The sequence below is a fragment of the Columba livia genome, chromosome 2 (assembly GCF_036013475.1).
Source record: "Columba livia isolate bColLiv1 breed racing homer chromosome 2, bColLiv1.pat.W.v2, whole genome shotgun sequence".
Taxonomy (NCBI): domain Eukaryota; kingdom Metazoa; phylum Chordata; class Aves; order Columbiformes; family Columbidae; genus Columba; species Columba livia.
The window spans coordinates 101,940,385-101,955,637 of record NC_088603.1 but is presented as its reverse complement, the minus strand read 5'-3'; the positions used below and the strand labels follow the sequence as shown (position 1 = coordinate 101,955,637).

The following is a 15,253-nucleotide window of genomic DNA, read 5'->3' as shown; positions in this document are numbered from 1 at the left end:
AAGCTGGCAAACACTGTCCCAACCTACAAGAAGGGCAACAGTGATGACCCAGCAACTACAGACCTGTCAGCCTCCCTTCTGTCCCTGGCAAAATCATGGAGAAGACTGTTCTAGGAGTTATTGAGAAACATCCGAATGGCAACATAGTCGTTGGTCCCAGCCAGCACAGGTTAATGTGGGGAAAGTCTTGCCTGACCATCTTAATTTCCTTCTACGACAAGGTTACCCATCCAGTTGACCAATGGAATCCTGTCAATGTGATCTTTTTGGATTTCAGTAAAGCCTTTGATACTGTCTCTCACAGTATCCTCATGGACAAGATATCCAGCATGCAGCTGGGTAAACAGACAATGCATTGGGTGAGCAATTGACTGATGGACCGGACTCAAAGGGTTCCAATAAATGGGGTAAAGTTGGGCTGGCAACCAGTCACTAGAGGATTTCCACAAGGATCAATCCTAGGGCCAGCACACTTCAATGTCTTCATTAATTACTTGGACACAGGACTTGAGGGATTGCTTAGCAAGTTTGCGGATGACACAAAACTGGGGGGAGCTGTTAACACTCTCGAGGGCAAAGCAGCCCTGCAGAGGGATCTGAAAAAACTGGAGAACTGGGCAATCACCAACCACATGAAGCAAGTGCAGGATTTTGCACTTGGGACACAGCAACCCTGGCTGTACATACAGACTGGGGGACGAGATGCTGGAGAGCAGCTCTGCGGAGAGAGATCTGGCAAGCAAGCAACATGAGCCAACGGTGTGCCTCGGCAGCCAAGAGTGTCAACCGTGTCTTGGAGTGCATCAAGCACAGCATTGCCAGCTCTTCAAAGGAGTTCTGCTGTGTCCCGCTCTGCTCTGCACTGGTGCAGCCTCACCTGGAGCACTGTGGGCAGTTCTGGGCAATACACTATAAAGAAAGATATTAAGCCGCTAGAGGGTGTCCAGGAGAGGGCTATGAAGTTGGTGAAGGGTTTGTAGAGGAAGCCGTATAAGGAGTGGCTGAAGTCACTTGGTTTGTTCAGCTTGGAGAAGAGGAGACTAAGAGGAGACCTCATTGTAGTCTACAGCTTCCTCACAAAGGGAGGAGGAAGGGTAGATGCCAAACTCTTCTCTTTAGTGACAGAGGGAATGACAGGAAGATGTGCCAGGGGAGGTTTATGTTGGAAATTAGGAAAAGGTTCTTCCCCCAGAGGGTGGTGGAGCACTGGAACAGGCTCCCCAGGGAGGCAGTCAGGGCTCCTAGCCTGACAGTGTTCAAGAAGAGACTGGACAACACCCTCAGACACATGGTGTGAACTGTGGGGTTGTCACATGCAGGAACAGGTGTTGGACTCGATGATCCTTGTGGGTCCCTTCCAGATGAGGACATTCTATGATTCTATTATTTTTTTTGCTTCCAATGGGTACCAAATAAATATCTCCATCTTGTTCATATTATTTTGACAACAAATAACCTATACTATTCTCATCCTACATGACATTGTCATCTTAAAACTCTGTTGTGCATGACTACTACAAAATTTTCTGTTGAGATCCCTACCACGTAAAAAGCATTACAGACACCATGGGTTAAAAGGATCCTTCATGACTAAGGAGGACATATAACTGTAGGGACTTAATGGAAGATCTCTGTTCCATTTCCTGTCATTAGTTAGTCAAATTGCACTTAACAGAGGAAAAGTAATTTCTTGCATTGGGAACAATAGAGGCAACTCTGACGGTATTCTCAAACACTGTGCTGGGAAACTCAGCCTAAAAAAGAATACAACAAGAAGAGAAAGGACTTGGGGGGAGCAACCACATTTATGCTATTTTTGTGTCATGAATTAAACAAATTTACCTGCTACATGGTTTAGAAGTCTTGCTACATTACTTTTGTTTCCCAAATGCTAATGAAACAGAAGCTGCCAAAAATTGTATTTACCATTTGCACAAAGCTAAAAAGTTCCCCTTAAGCATTTGAGAGCAGTTAACAACAGCTTTTTTGAAGCAGTGCAATCCTTTTTCATATAAAGCTAGGCCTTACAACCATTTAAATATGACAGATATTATCTAAAACATTTTCACTTTCATTAAATTTTATTCATGTAGAAAATAAATAACCAGACTTCCAGTGTATAGAAATCTATTGGGTTGTCCAGGATCTTTTATAGAGATTTTCCGGTTGGTTGGCAACTCCCTTAGAAACTGTCCTCTTTCATTGTGTAAAATGAGATGCAATAAACCAAGCACTCAGGATAAAATCTACCTACCTCAGCAGGATAGGGACAATAACAAATATGGCTTTCATTATGATTGCAGGCTATTTTTCTCCAAAGGACCCTCTCTCACTCAGAGAATAAGTACATTGTAAGAATACATGAGGATCACAGAAAAAGCTTCCGTCTGTAAAGTTCCTGTTCCTTTGTAAGTGTAAAAGTGAATATAGATAAACTAGAAGAATTAATGTACAGCTCCTATAACTTTGTGCCCTCTGAAGAAGTAGATCACATTCTAGCATCTGCTAAAAAGATCCAGGGCGGTGCTGACCAAATTATTTAAGCTGATTTCACCTTTCATTAGTGGCAATTTCACTTTTCACTAGTGCTAATTAACGATGCTCTCTTCACACAATTATGTTATTCACAGCTGACTATGTTAAAGAAGTCATCCACAGAGCACGCTGCTGACTGATTTTGTGAACTCACCGTGAAAAGTTGCTGTGTTTTGAAAGACAGAAGATTAGGCTGTTCAAATCAGGCACTTTCAACAGCACAGCATGGCTCCTTAGATAGCCTTGGAAATTGTATTAGCCATATTACTGTGCTCAGTCTTACACAAGAGACATCTGAACTAGTTCTCCCACCTGATGGGAACAGAAGTAAACAGTGGTCCTCAAAGCAATCTTGCTGTCACAGGAGACTCAGCTTCACCCCTTCATCACTGACATAAGCCAGAAGAAAAAACGATATGAGTAGATGTAGATTCTAGAAACACTCAAGACTCTTCTGTATTTGTCACAGGGTTTGGGGGGCCTAAAGCCACTGTTTGCTTACATGTCCGTACCTCAACATCAGCCAAGTCAACATCAGTACCAGGTCAGATACTGATGTCATGCAGATCAAGAGTCAAAAGGACAGTAAGATATTCTTCCATGCTTCAGCAAATGGGTTATCAGCAAGCAAAGACACTAAGCTGATAAAAAATAATTAGCATTTTATTTACTTGTTTACAACTAAGTAAACAATTCTCTTCAGATGACATAACAAGAGCAAGTTATAACGAGAATACATCACAGGGAGAGCTGAGGAATTGATCACCATTTTCTCTCTTGGCAGTATCTCAGGCCAAACATTGCCTCATTCTCTCTATTTAGCAACAAGCACCTGTCCTGTGTTAAACACTTCTGTTCTTGGGACTTTTGGATGAGATAGCTGAAATCAGATCTCTTATCTGGTAACTAGACAAAATTCAAAAAGCTGAAAATAAGTCTTTCTTCACTCTAATATATGTCCTGCATGGTAATGAAGAGTCCATTGTGCTCCTTAGTACATGTACTGTTCCCTGTTCATCTTGTTATCCTCAACTGCTGCAGAAGCCTATGAAGAAAAAAATCATTAATACGGAATCACCATTTGAAAGTTTGAAATGTGAAAATTCAGAAAATTAATTCAAAACACAAAAATGCAGACAGGTACATAACAACGTGCAGACTACATGAGGTATCAAGATGTTTAAACATCACCATATGCCTATGTGCACTCAATTGTTAAAACATGTAGCAACAGCTTGTGGAAACAACTGGCCTTTAAACCCAGTGACGGCTTTAAACACAGGTCCTTCCATGCTGTATTTATTCTTGTAATGATGCTGGAAGAGATACAGAAAAACAAATCTAACTGCCCTCCTTTCTTGACAGGTAGAATACCCCACTCTCACTATCACTTATCCTCCTGAAGCCACTCCATGAGTCTATACAACACTCTAATATAGCAGGAAGTTTACCTAGGGGGAATAAAAAAAATAATTTTCTACATAACAAAATGAATTGAGTCATGAAAGGGCCTCACAAGTAAAAATAAAGAAAAAAAAAAAGTGCATCAGGTCAGCTTCTTGTGAAAATGGGGTCTTAATTTCTGTGTATCTCAGTTCCTTCTCACTAAAACAGGAATATTCATAACATTGTACCTCAGAGAAGTTTTTAGAAATGTATTTAAATAAATGCCTCAGAAGCACTGAGAAAAGCATGACACACTATACTGAGTACTGAAGTAAAGTCCATGAGGAAATTAATAATTCCAGCTTCAGTGCTTGTTCTTATAACTTTAAATAAATGAAATATAAGGTCAAATACTGAATGAAGAAGATAAAAGTGAAAAATTAAATAGCTGGTCATGAATGGTGAACACCATTCATTCTCTATGCTAAACAACACACTGGTCTTATTGAACAAACAAAAACCACCAAAACACAGATAAGAGTATTTAATTAAAACTTATATTAAAACCCAATTGTACTCACTGTTTTTTCTAAAGAAAATATGAAAAGACAACAGTAGATGAATTCTGCAAACGATGCCAAAGCTCACTGTAAAACTAATAACACTGAGAACACTATAGCTGGTAATGCTCAAACTAGCCAGATTGTATACCCTATTAAGACAGGATCCTGAACAACATGCACTTCTGAACTCCTAAAATACAAAGTCAGGTACCATTAAATGAACTGTAAGTTACAGTTATACAGCACAGTTGTAGAGATCTATGGTACAGATATGATACAAAGGAATGGTAAATAATGAGATCACATTGAGCATAATGCCACAAAAGCAATGTAAAACAAGCCCCTAGTATAAATAAGGGGAATGTTACATAGAGCAAGAAGAAGACATTGCAGAGCATTAATATACTGTCTCTGAAATTCCACAATAAAGAGTAAACTTCATGGATCCACTCCAGTAAGAGATAGTACAAGCTTTTGCAGCTGAGCCCCCTTGCCTTTGTCAAAGAAACTGGTGTTCCCAAGTATAAAGTTTCCTCTTATCAGCTGTGAGTTCAATCAGAACAGAAGACCAACGGAGCCCGATTAATTACTGTTGGTGTTTTGCTTGCTACATCAACAAGGTTAAGTTTGATTAGCTGGTTAGCAGAAACAAAATTTAGTATGAATAAACTAAGAAAGTCAGTTGTGAAACTCAAGAACATTTGGATAATGCTGATTAAAGCCTTTTGATCTTCAGGTGTAAATACACTCTACTATTTGTACCACTGCAAAAGGGATGTCAGAACCTGACAGGCTCTAGAAAAAGTAAATCAGCAATGACAAATAATAAGGAAGCATGCAAGCAAAGAAATGGCTGAAGAGCTTCTTCTTGCATGCTCTCAAGTTTTTCGTTTGCAGGGCCTGGAAATTTCTGTTTCTGGATGTATATTTCTGATATTATATTGTCTGGGCTTTGTCTTTTTTCCCCTGGGCAATCTGATTTCTTTATTTTGCTTGTTTATTAAAACTTAGAAGTCATTTATTTGTGCAAGTCTATGCTGACTTACACAGGAATAAGAAAGACTCCTTTTGCTCACATTTTGGGCATACAAAAATAAAAATATTTCCCAATTGTAGAAATCTGTATCACCTACCATTAGAAGCACATTATGTAGCTTGTTCCCAAATGTATCAACAAAGACAAATGAAGGATTAATTTTGCCCCAGAGGAACGTAAGACAGATAAATTATCTGTTTAAAAAGGGTGGAGAACTAGAGAAAAAGTAGTTGAATGAATTACAAAAAAATTAACCTCATGTCAAATGCTAAGATACTTTAGATTGTGCTAGTAAATGAAAGGTTGGAAAGGTATAACAAGTCTCTAATGAGCTAAGCTAGCTCAATTGACAGAAAAAAATCAATCCATTAAAACCCTATATCAATAATATGTTAGGAAATAATTGTTTTGCAGGTGGGCAATTTTGTGTGTGTGTGAAGAAGACAAGCAGTCAGCAGGTATGAATGTTGACCTGGACTGAAATTCCTACTCGAGACGTTATAGCTATGGAGAAAAATATCTGTCAAAGGAATGAGAAAAAGTCGTGTTTTGCCATTTAGAATCTGTGTGTTTCAGAAGCAGAAGAAACATTTGAGCCGGGCAATTTCACTCTTTGAATCCATCTGAGCCTGATTGAACTAACAAAATCTTATTTTGAGATGTGTGTTTTCTGGTTGTGTGCTGACCTACTTGTTAGTTTTTACTTTTTGCAGCTCAGATGCTTTTATTTGATATTAAGCCCTGAGAAAAGTTGTAACAATAATGACTGTATCAGCTTAAAACATCTTGCTCACTGTTGATGTTTTCTTTCATCGCAAAAGCACACATTTTTAAAAATAAGCAACACTGAAACTCTTGAGGAACTTAGGTAATTAGAGTAGTGTGGTTACCAGTAGTATTATTACGTAAACAGACTGTGGAGAAATGGTTAATCTAGTGTACATAGAAATAAAGGGGCCAAGCTCTGGAGTCAGCAAAGTATTTAAATATACCTTACAAGGTAGTTCTAAGTGTCATCCCATCATCAAAAAGTCTTTAGAAGTTCTAGAGGAATCAGACTGAGTTAAATGATGCAGGTAGAGCAAGTGACTGAACAAAATGAAGCAAATAAAAACATCATGTCTAACAAGGTGGCAGTACACGGAAAAATGTGTTGCACACAGAATGGTACATACCCCAGTGAACCATAGGTGCATCTTTGAATATACACCCTGGTATCTTCTCTAGAAACAGGGTGAGGAGAAGTGCACCAGTACCCTCACATTTTCATAGTCAGACGTGGAAATTCTGCTGTCATCGGAATGGCCAGAAAACGAGCATTTCAGAAAATACTTTATTGGTTTATTTATATTAAATGGTGCCTGAGCTGTAGATAATATCTTGGTCATTCACTTACTTATCCAGGAATGGTAAAATTTGGTTTTCATGTCCTGCCCACCTTCCATTTCTTAGGGGGAAAAAAAAAAAAAAAAAAAAAAAAAAAAAGATTAACCAAAATCCATGTTCTTATGGGTCCCAGATCAACTGGAACACCAACACAGGATAAGGAAATCCAGACCATCCAGACCTGGTTTCACTTACAGGACAATCTCCAGGTTCTTTTGAGAAGAACCATTGAACCTCAAATCCATAAACAGTTGTGAAAACAGGACTAAAAGACAAGATTCCCCTCACTCCCCAAAAGATAAAGGTCCTAATTGCTGGACTACAGAGCCCTACACTCCTCCATTCTTCACTAACTGTAGTTCATTAGAGAAAACGTGTTGGTTGGCAGAACTGTTCTTTGTCTGCCACTGTCTTGATGGAAAGAAGGAAGTCGTGCTCCATTCCTTCAAAAGAAATGCCAACGTGTATCTGTCTTGAGAAGTCTTTTAATCTCCATATCTGGAAGCAGAAAAGTTTCTGATGTCTGGAGAGGAGTAAGACTTGAGACATAGTCTCATGCTTTGCATTTTCTCTGGCTTTTTGACCAACATTCATGGTTTTCTACCTTGCTTTTCTGAGTCATTCAAATACCATGGTGTTGTTTGTGAGTCTGGGTTCCTGTTCTTCCTTTGCCTTTCAGGAAACAACATCTTGAGTGTGGGCAATGTCTAAGTTATTGGCATTTTAGGCCATTTTAAAAATTATAGTTCCTAGCATAGTAAGAGTAACTTCCGTTGTCTCCAGGTCTCTTATTCCTCATTAATTTTGTATTGCCATCAGCTTTAGTAAGGTCTTAAGGCCAGCCGTAAATGAAAGTCAATCGCATTTTTCTGGCATAATGTAGTATGTTAGCCTCTTCACCATGCAAAGGATTGAAAGGTTCATCAATAGCAAAATGAAAGCAAAAACTAATAGAACTGGATGACCAATACACTGCAAATAATAACCATGATAATTTTGCATCTCTGGGGATTATGATGTCTTTTTTGAGTGAACAAAGTGAATTTACTAAAACATCTGAACGAACTATTCAGCATATATACAGTATTCACCATGCAACATCCAGCTAAACAATGAAGCAAAACAACTGTTGTACTTTCTTTAAATGTCAGTTTGTAAAGACATCATGCTACCTCACTAAATCCAGCTTTTTGGATATTATCAAATCTGTCCTGCCTGCGATATGCTATTCTGCCAAAACAGTCCACAGTATCAATAAATCAAGCTATAAACTAATCACCAGGAGATTCATATTGATGGCTGTATCATTAGGTCGAGGCAATTGTGAAAAATTCATTCTACAAGAGAATGCAGAACTAATGATGGGAATCTGCAGCATTCTCTGTTTGCAAAACAGCTGTTCATTTACTTGTATACAATGTTTTGCAACTTTCTCCTTCTTCCTTCTATTTTAGCTCTAATGTCTTATTTGTAAGATAACTAGAGACATCAAGAAAATTGTGGTTTTATTTCCATGACAAACATAACTTAGAGGGGAATAATAAATATAATTTAATTTAGTTTAGCATACAAATCGAACTACTGCATGTATAGTTCATCATTAGACCTTCATCTACATCCATTCTTTCCCTCATGTGTTTATAAAATAAGCCGGATTTGCAAATACTAAAACTATCTCAGCCTACTCAGTGTCATCACACTACCAGCTAGGAAAGCTTTGCCAGCATTGAGACACATGAACACTAACTATATAAAAACAGATTCTAGTTTGTGGTACTAGTATTGCCTCCCTCTGTCACAGGTAACATGAGCGGTATCTTTTCTGATGTGCTAAACAGCCCCCAGGTTGCCTGTGAAGTTGAGAGAGTCCAGGTGTCTGCCTGCTGAGAAACTCCTGGGGGTTTTCACATGCCAGTGGGATGGTTATTTTTGAGCTCTCTCACTGCATGTGAAAAGCACACTGACCCATTCTCACAATATCCCTGAAACCCCAGAGTTTGTCCCAAAACCGATATTACCATTTTTTTTCAGGTGTAAACAACTCCTAGATATATATATTAAAAAAAAAAAAAAAAAAAAATTACAACAGTAGATCACAAATCACTTTCTTTTCCTTAAAAGGAAAGGAAAAGTGGTAAGACAAGGCACTAGAAAATAAAAAAGCATTAATGCTCATTTTGTTTAAAGGAAAAAAAGTGCAGTTTAACCTGTTTGACATATCAGCCTTGGAAACTGACTGACAAACTGCGATCAAAACATGTCATTTATGAAATCAGAATCCAATGGCTTTCTAAGTGGATTTCTTGTTTATAAGCAGAGCTAATTCAGTTATCTGACAGGTGTAAAACTACCACCTTAATTTCATGTATTTAGTTGGTGCTAGATAGAACGCTGATGTAACCATATGAGACAATAGAGATATGAATATGAAGGGAACTGGAAATGTACTGAGGAGATACCCAAGAAAAATGTCACTGGGAAATGAAATTCAAAGCAAAACTATTTGTATAGTGAAAGGAAAATAAATGGTGGGGAGAAATAGTATTGACAGTAATTTATACACATTTAGAACTCAATATAATGAGGAAGGAAATGCAAGTGTAGACTGCTATCTAAAAGACATTGTACATCAGAATCAAAGGGAAGCAGAGCCTTTTTAATAGCTAGCAATAAAAACTGCCCAAGAAGATGATGCAATCAAGCCAGCTAGTAAGAGAAGAATACATTATTACTGGTAGACAAAGGTATCCTGCTCTTAAACCATTATTTTTCCTTCCTCCATCACCCAGAATAACTCCTGATACCCTCTTGAACTTATGTTCAATGTTACTTCTTGAAACAGAGTTCTAACCTAGTTGGGAAAAGCTTCTGTTTTCATTCTTCATCAGGGATGCATCAGTCAGAGAGAACCAAATTGGACAGTTAACCATAGAATGGTTTGGGTTGAAAGGCATCTTAAAGATCATATAATTTCAATCCCCTCTGCTGTGGGCAGGTACACCTTACATTAGATCAGGTTGTTCAAAGCCTCATCCAAACTGGCCTTGAACACTTCCAGGGATGGGGCATCCACAGCTTCTCTAAGCAGCCTGTTCCAGTGTCTCACCAGTTTTGTGGTGAAGAATTTGTAATCTAAATCTACCCTCTTTCAGTTTAAAGTCATTACTCCTTGTCCTATCACTACATGCCCTTATAAAAAGTTCCTCTCCAGCTTTCTTGTAGGTCCCCTTTAGGTACTGGAAGGCTGCTATAAAGTGTCGCCAGAGCCTTTTCTCCTCCAGACTAAAAAACCCCAATGCTCTAAGCCTGTCTTCGTAGGAGAGGTTGTCCAACCCTCTGATCATTTTCGTGGCCCTCCTCTGGACTTGTTCCGATAGGTTCATGGTCTTCTTATGTTAGGGGCCTCAGAACTGAATGCAGTACTCCAGGCAGAGTCTCAAAAGACTGGATTAGTGGGGGAGAATCACCTGCCTCTACCTCCCTCTATCAAAAGAAGTTATGCTTCTTTTGATGCAGCCCAGGATACAGTTGGATTTCTGGGCTGCAAGTGCACACATTGCTGGATCATGTTAGGCTTCTCATCAATCATCACTCCCAAGTCTTTCTCCTCAGGGCTTCTCTTTGTGCTTGTATTGCCCTGGCCCATGTTCAGGTCCTTGCACTTGGCCTTGTTGAACTTCATGAGGTTCACATGGGCCCACCTCTCAAGCCTTTCAAGATCTCTCTGGATTGCAACTCTTCCCTCCAGTGTGTTGATTGCACCACACAGCCTGATGTCATTGGCAAACTTGCTGGGGGTGCACTCAATCTCATTGTCCATGCCTCCCACAAAGATGTTAAGCAACACCAGTCCCAATACTGACCCCTGAAGAATGCCACTTGTCATTTGTCATTTGTCTCCAGTTGGACATTGACCTGTTGACTGCAAATCTTTGAGTGCAAATATCCAGCCAATTACTTATTGACTGAGTCCATCCATCAAATCCATGTCTCTCCAACTTAGAGACAAGGATGTCATGCAGGACAGTGTCAAATGCATTACACAATTCCAGGTAGATTACATCAGTTGCTCTTCACTTATCCACCAACAATGTAAACCCATCATAGAAGGCCATCAAATTTGTCAGACTGACTGGCCTGTCTTTCCCCAAGTCTTCACTTTTTCCCTTTTTAAAAATGGGAGTTATATTCCCACTTTTTCAGTCAGTGGGAACTTCACCAGACTGCCACCACTTCTCAAATACAATGGATAGTGGCTTCGCAACTTCATCCGCCAGTTCCCTCAGGACCCGCAGACGCATCTATTCAGGTCCCGCAGACCTCTGAATCTTCAGGTTCCTTAGATAATCTTGAACCTGATCTTCTGCTACAGTGAGTAGTTCTTCATTTTCACAGTCCCTGCCTTTGCTTTATGTGAATTAGGCAGTGTGGCTAAAGCACTTGCTGGTGAAGGCTGAGGAAAAAAAAGTCCTTGAGTATCTCAGCCCTCTCTATATTCCAGGTAACCAGGTCTCCTGTTTGCTTCCAGAGAGGGACCACATTTTCCCAAGTCTTCCTTTTATCACCAGTGTACCTACAGGAGCTTTTCTCATTGTCCTTGATGTCCCTGGCCAGATGTAAATCTATGAGGGCTGTAGCTTTCCTAACCTGACCCTTGGCTGCTCAGACAATGTTTCTATATTCCTCCCAGGCTACACATCCTTGCTTCTACCTCCTGTAGGCTTTCTTTTTGTGTCTGAGTTTGTCCAGGATCCTCTTGTTCATCCATGCAGGTCTCCTGGAGTTTTTGCCTGACATTTTGTTTGTTGGAATGCATCACTCGTGAGCTTGGAGGAGGTGACCCTTAAATATTAAGCAGCTTTCCTGAGCCCCTCTTCCCTCCAGGGCTTTCATGGTACTCTACCAAGCAGATCCCTGAAGAGGCCAAAGTCTACCCTGAAGTCCAGGGTAGTGAGCTTGCTGTGCTCCCTCCTCACTGCCCTACAGGTCTTGAACTCCATCGTTTCATGGTCACTGCATCCAAGGCTGCCCTTGAGCTTCACATTGCTCACCAGCCCCTCCTTGTTAGTGAGAACAAGGTACAGCATAGCACCTCTCCTTGTTGGCTCCTCTATCACTTGGAGAAAGAAGTTATCATCAACACATTCCAGGAACCTCCTGGATCGTTTCTTCCCGGCTTTGTTGTCTTGTTGTCCCTCCAACAGATAACAGGTTGGTTGAAGTCTCCCAACAGGACAAGGGCTTGTGAACATGAAGCTGCTCCTGTCTCTTTATGGAGAGCCCCATCTGTTCAGTCTTTGTGGTCAGTTGGCCTGTATGGCCCTGACTATGATATCATCCTTGCCTGCCCTTTACTCCTGACTCACAAGCAGTGAGCAAAGTCCTTAGACATTCATTACCATGCATGATGTAAAGACTCTGAACTACAGGCAAACAAAAAGAAAGATCACAAAAGATTCAAATTAACAGAGAACATTAAGATAAGTGCTTGATTTTAAGGTGTAATAATCAAGGAGAAAAACACTTGTTTACAATTAAATTAACATAGTTTAGAAAATCAAATAAATTTCCTAGAACACAGGTAACTAAAAGCAGTTTGATTAGAGAAGAAAATGGATACAATATGTGGTTTATAGTAGCACAGTATACATTTCAGAAATGTTTATAGTATGTTCCCTGAGGAAAACAATCCAATTGGAAAATTCAACCTTGGCAAGATCTAGGTGTAGTACTTTCCTGTTTCTAAATTGTGTGGTTCGCAATTATATAAACCCTGCTTCAACAATATCGTCTTCTCGTATTTTGCAGACATCTCTGGTTATCTTTAGCGGGGATATGAGTACTGTGAACTATAAGATAGAAAATAGACAATTTCTTTAATTAGATTCTTCTCTGTTTAATGTCTGGATGATACTCAGAATGGTTCTGTGACCTTCTGACCTTGAGGAAAATAAAGGACTCCACTCTTAAAGCTTCCATTTGGCAAAATATGTTTTGCACCATTTCTATCAAGATGTTTGTGTACCACTGAGAAAGCATACAGTAACAAAGAGGAGAAACGCAGTCAGTATTGTATCTTCCAATGAACTCCCATCAGTTGTGACAGCTTTTGCTATGATGAAAAATGTAATAGGATATATAGATAATACTGGATTTCTTGTTTTGATTTTACATTCTTTACTTGTTCAGTCAAGTGCACTGAAGACAAACATAAAATGACTGACCTGGAGAGTTCAAATTTATCTATTTATTTCAAAGTCATGATTTCTCTCAAATATCTGCAAGAAAAAGGGAGGCAGAGAAGGAAAATAAGACAACATTTCTGTGCCAAGAGCCAGTCCCTAGGTCAGATAAAAGGCGATATTGCTCTGTTTCTTATAGGATGCAATAAGAAAAGCAATTTCTATGGGCACTTCCAAGGATTCAGGTTCAATTTTGTGATTTCCATTAATGTGAAAGGAGGTCATACCAGTAAAGCCCAATAATGTGCACTGGAAATCAGGAAAAAAAAATAAAATAAAATAGAGCTGTATGAAGATGAAACAAAACAGCCACTGTGGATTCCAGCTCTAAAAAAAAAAAAAAGCCCAAAATACTTACTGTTGCTTCTGTGACCCAAGGGATGTACAACCTGAAGCCCCTGTCACACCCCTGTGGCCAAAGCTCTGATCTATGGAAGAGAATAAAAGTGGGCTTTTTTTTATGAGGAGGAGGGTGTGAAGCAAGTTTGGTCTCTCCTTTGCAAAATAAGAGGTTAAACAAGCAGATGTGTTTCCTTAATCAGCCCTGACTAAGATTGCAAAATAACTTCATACAATTGATTCTCTTATACTCTGTCTCTACAGAGGAGGCTGAGTAAAGAAACGAGTAAAAGAGCTTTAAGTCAGCTCTGTGCTACATTTGGTAGGCCAGTTCAGGACTCAGTGTGCTCCTACTATAAACCGATGGCTTCCCAGACAACTTTTCATGCTGTTCCCCCATTACCTGACACCTGCCCCTCCCTGAATTATGTGCTGCTGCCACTTCTCTTGCAACATTTCAGGCACCCATTGGACCTACTGGCCATTACCAAGCAGTAGAAAACTCATGTGCCTAGAGGAAAAAAGAAACCGCATCCTACCAGTAGAGCAAGTTGAACTGGTTCAGAGAAGAGTTGTCAATGAATTGTCACTGGGGAGGGAGTATGATCACCCCTATTGGCAGCTGAGAGCCATTAGCTTAGCTCAGCTGTCCATACCTTCAGCTAGGAGTGAACTCATCAGCAACACCCCTTGCAGAGAATGTCTTTTCTAAAGGCCTTTTCTTTAATCTTAAAGAAACTTTACATAGAGAAATAAATAAAAAGCAGTAATTCAAATAAAGCTCGAAGAGCTTCTAGAAGGTCTAATCAAAACATAGCTACAAAGGCAATCATTGCTGCTGCCCCTAGATAAGTGAGAGCTTGCAGCTCAAGCCCTCATTCTTGGTTTGTAAAACAGGAAAATACACTGGCTACTGTTTGTCATTTGGCTCAGACCAACACACTAGGAGCTTGGTGGAGCACAGCTACTGAAATAAGGACTACAAGTACCCCATACCCTTAAGCTCCTTCTTTATCATGAACTGGAACATCAGTTCTTTGTCTCTCCCTCCACATTTTGCAAGCTCTGCAGATGGGTGTTTCTGAAGCTCTATGAGTGTTATGAAGCTCTGGATAGTTCTAAGTAAAATTCCTCAAAACAGTTCAGGTTCAAAACAAGAGAAATGATACTTAACAAAATGCTAATTAGATAGACCTTAAAGCTCTTATTCAAGATAAACACACTTGTCAGATAAAGACATGGATAAATTCTTGTTTATGAAGCTAATTCCAGGGTGTTATTTCACAGCCTTATACCGTAAGAGTATTTTAAGGGTAAACCAAAGTCATTGAAGTGTGAAAGTTACACAGTCATTTGCATAATATAGAAAGTAACAGTGTGATTGATAAAGCAAAGAAAAACTGAAGATTTTAAAATATTAAAATGTAGTAGTACAAATACCATTAAAATGTAGAGGCATTTTAAGACAATTATTTTAGTTTAATTTAAGGATGCTTTTAGAAACAAAACCTTTTTTTTTACACTTTTTTTTTTTAAGCAAGTCATGGTCATCCTAGAATCTCTTAGATGAGATCATATTAGTAAAAATGTTTAAATACAGATATTAGGTGTCATAATAAATAAATAAATAAATAAATGTTTTGTAAACAAAAACCAAAAAATTTTTCTAAGAACTGTGCAAGTAATCTGGAGATATAGGAATATATTATGTCATAATACAAATTAATTCATAGATCAGAGACATACCTATAGTTAAATATTACCAA

The 15,253-nt window shown here is 39.1% G+C and overlaps 1 long non-coding RNA gene across 5 annotated transcripts in view; it reads right to left on the bottom strand.

Annotated features, from left to right (window-relative positions):
• LOC110360754 (uncharacterized) overlaps positions 1–15,253 on the bottom strand; it is a 222,512-nt gene that overhangs the window by 152,860 nt on the left and 54,399 nt on the right. For all 5 annotated transcript variants that reach the window (XR_010470407.1, XR_010470408.1, XR_010470406.1 and 2 more), the window contains 2 exons: positions 13,507–13,576; positions 13,131–13,184 (listed from right to left, as the gene is read on the bottom strand). This is a non-coding gene — a long non-coding RNA (uncharacterized LOC110360754). The remainder of the gene's footprint in view (positions 1–13,130; positions 13,185–13,506; positions 13,577–15,253) is intronic.